Source organism: Panthera uncia (genome assembly GCF_023721935.1).
Source record: "Panthera uncia isolate 11264 chromosome E2 unlocalized genomic scaffold, Puncia_PCG_1.0 HiC_scaffold_19, whole genome shotgun sequence".
Classification (NCBI taxonomy): Eukaryota; Metazoa; Chordata; class Mammalia; order Carnivora; family Felidae; genus Panthera; species Panthera uncia.
The window spans coordinates 5060475-5064199 of record NW_026057588.1 but is presented as its reverse complement, the minus strand read 5'-3'; the positions used below and the strand labels follow the sequence as shown (position 1 = coordinate 5064199).

At 41.3% G+C, this 3725-nt stretch overlaps 1 protein-coding gene across 1 annotated transcript in view; it reads right to left on the bottom strand.

Moving 5' to 3' along the window:
• Positions 1–2802: 2802 nt before the first annotated feature.
• VSTM1 (V-set and transmembrane domain containing 1) overlaps positions 2803–3725 on the bottom strand; it is an 18664-nt gene continuing 17741 nt past the window's right edge. Inside the window, exon 8 of the mRNA XM_049621501.1 lies at positions 2803–3725. This exon is cut by the window's right edge and continues 507 nt beyond it. The gene's annotated coding sequence lies outside the window, so the exon portion shown is untranslated.

Here is a 3725-nt window from a genome sequence, read left to right as displayed (position 1 = left end):
TTTTGAGTTTATTTTTGTGAATGGTGTGAGAAAGTGGTCTAGTTTCAACCTTCTGCATGTTGCTGTCCAGTTCTCCCAGCACCATTTGTTAAAGAGACTGTCTTTTTTCCATTGGATGTTCTTTCCTGCTTTGTCAAAGATGAGTTGGCCATACGTTTGTGGGTCTAGTTCTGGGGTTTCTATTCTATTCCATTGGTCTATGTGTCTGTTTTTGTGCCAATACCATGCTGTCTTGATGATGACAGCTTTGTAGTAGAGGCTAAAGTCTGGGATTGTGATGCCTTCTGCTTTGGTCTTCTTCAAAATTACTTTGGCTATTCGGGGCCTTTTGTGGTTCCATATGAATTTTAGGATTGCTTGTTCTAGTTTCGAGAAGAATGCTGGTGCAATTTTGATTGGGATTGCATTGAATGTGTAGATAGCTTTGGGTAGTATTGACATTTTGACAATATTTATTCTTCCAATCCATGAGCAGGGAATGTCTTTCCATTTCTTTTTTTTTTTTTTTTAATTTTTTTTTTCAACGTTTTTTATTTATTTTTGGGACAGAGAGAGACAGAGCATGAACGGGGGAGGGGCAGAGAGAGAGGGAGACACAGAATCGGAAACAGGCTCCAGGCTCCGAGCCATCAGCCCAGAGCCTGACGCGGGGCTCGAACTCACAGACCGCGAGATCGTGACCTGGCTGAAGTCGGACGCTTAACCGACTGCGCCACCCAGGCGCCCCTCTTTCCATTTCTTTATAGCTTCTTCAATTACCTTTATAAGCTTTCTATAGTTTTCAGCATACAGATCTTGTACATCTTTGGTTAGATTTATTCCTAGGTATTTTATGCTTCTTGGTGCAATTGTGAATGGGATCAGTTTATTTGTCTTTCTGTTGCTTCATTGTTAGTGTATAAGAATGCAACTGATTTCTGTACATTGATTTTGTATCCTGCAACTTTGCTGAATTCATGTATCAGTTCTAGCAGACTTTTGGTGGAGTCTATCGGATTTTCCATGTATAACATCATGTCATCTGCAAAAAGTGAAAGCTTAACTTCATCTTTGCCAATTTTGATGCCTTTGATTTCCTTTTGTTGTCTGATTGCTGATGCTAGCACTTCCAACACTATGTTAAACAACAGCAGTGAGAGTGGACATCCCTGTTGTGTTCCTGATCTCAGGGGGAAAGCTCTCAGTTTCTCCCCATTGAGGATGATGTTAGCTGTGGGCTTTTCATAAATGGCTTTTATGATCTTTAAGTATGATCCTTCTATCCCGACTTTCTCGAGGGTTTTTATTAAGAAAGGGTGCTGAATTTCGTCAAATGCCTTTTCTATATCGATTGACAGGATCATATTGTTCTTATCTTTTCTTTTATTAATGTGATGTATCACATTGATTGATTTGCGAATGTTGAACCAGCCCTGCATCCCAGGAATGAATCCCACTTGATCGTGGTGAATAATTCTTTTTATATGCTGTTGAATTCGATTTGCTAGTATCTTATTGAGAATTTTTACATCCATATTCATCAGGGATATTGGCCTGTAGTTCTCTTTTTTTACTGGGTCTCTGTCTGGTTTAGGAATCAAAGAAATACTGGCTTCATAGAATGAGTCCGGAAGTTTTCCTTCCCTTTCTATTTTTTGGAATAGCTTGAGAAGGATAGGTATTATCTCTGCTTTAAACGGCTGGTAGAACTCCCCTGGGAAGCCATTTGGTCCTGGACTCTTCTTTGTTGGGAGATTTTTGATGACTGATTCAATTTCTTTGCTGGTTATGGGTCTGTTCAAGCTTTCAATTTCTTCCTGTTTGAGTTTGGAAGTGTGTGGGTGTTTAGGAATTTGTCCATTTCTTCCAGGTTGTCCAGTTTGTTGGCATATAATTTTTCATAGTATTCCCTGATAATTGCTTGTATCTCTGAGGGATTGGTTGTAATAATTCCATTTTCATTCATTATTTTATAATGTTTACTTATTTTTGAGAGAGACAGAGACAAAATGCAAGTGGGTTAGGGACAGAGAGAGAGGGAGACACAGAATCCGAAGCAGGCTCCAGGCTCCAAGCTGTCAGCACAGAGCCCGACGCGGGGCTTGAACTCATGAGCTGTGAGCTCATGACCTGAGCCGAAGTTGGACACTTGAGCCACCCAGGCGCCCCTCTGAGCACAATCTTTTTAAGGTTCATTCGTGTAGTGGCATGTTATTCTTTTTTGTGGCTGAACAATATTCCCTGGTATGGTTAACAGCTAAATTCTATGCAGTGGATATTGAGCCAGACCCACAAAATTCCCCCGGGGCGGTTTCCAAAAGCATAATATTGAGGACAATTAAGTCACAGAATTATAATATACAACATGATTCCGTATATTTGTATATATACTAATAACACAGAGAATCTTGCCCTATATTGAATATTAGTAGATGTCTGTGTAGTGAAAGTGAAAAAATGCATAAGAATAACATACAGCAGGGGCATCTGGGTGGCTCAGTCGGTCAAGCCTCTGACTTCAGCTCAGGTCATGATCTCATGGTTCGTGGGTTCAAGCCCCGCGTCAGGCTCTGTGCTGACAGCTCGGAGCCTGGAGCCTGCTTCCAATTCTGTGTCTCCCTCTTTGCCCCTCCCCCACTAATGCTCTGTCTCTCTCTGTCCCTCAAAAAAGGAATAAAGGTTAAAGAAAGATTTTTTAATTAAAAAAAATAATAACAGGGGCGCCTCGGTGGCTCAGTCGGTTAAGTGTCCGACTTCGGCTCAGGTCATGATCTCGCAGTCCGTGAGTTCGAGCCCCGCGTCGGGCTCTGTGCTGACCGCTCAGAGCCTGGAGGCTGTTTCAGATTCTGTGTCTCCCTCTCTCTCTGACCCTCCCACGTTCATGCTCTGTCTCTCTCTGTCTCAAAAATAAATAAACGTTAAAGAAAAAAAATTAAAAAAAAATAATAACATATAGCAGCTTGGATAATGTTCACCTCTGGGGAGAGAGGAAGGACAAGAGAGTGGATGTGGTAGTGGTGAAACACAGCAAAATGTTAATGTCTAGAAAGTAAGGTCAGTGTGCCTGTTTCCATTTATACTATTGGGTGTTTTCCATTATGGTTGAATCACTTCATAATTAAAAACCTAACCTAGAAAGAGAAGAGTTACCCTGTATATGCTTGTGAGCTAAGAATATTTACATGTGCATCCTGAATGCCTATACTTTGGTTCATTCACATATTAAACAGTGACTTCCAAACCTGATTGGCTGACATAACTTTGGAATCAGAGCTCGTGTATTTGTGTTGATACGTAACTGGCCATTCGGTGTCATTGTCACACAAAAGAGCCCACCCTCAGAAAAATCCTTACAAAGACACAATACGTAAATTAATGAAGTTATGGGTGCCCAATGACAACACCAACATATACTTGGCAAGTCTAGCTTCGTCGTATCCTTCGATTCCAAAGAAATAATGTAGATAGAAACACGATGGCACTGAGAAAACTCTCCCATTCACATCAGAAAGGAAACTGGTCTTAACTTTAAGACTGGATGGCTCTGCCCAGTACGGCTTGGAAGGATCATGAACCAAATACGTTTAGTGACTTACCCTGGTGCATGCGACTTAGGGTTGTGTTTGATAGATCGCAGTTGGGTGTCTATATTTGTGGCTTGTATCTTGTGCTCCTTTTCAAAATCCCTTGGTCTATGGGATGCCTCACCCAACAGCAATCAATGGAGTTTTCTGGGGGAACAGTTT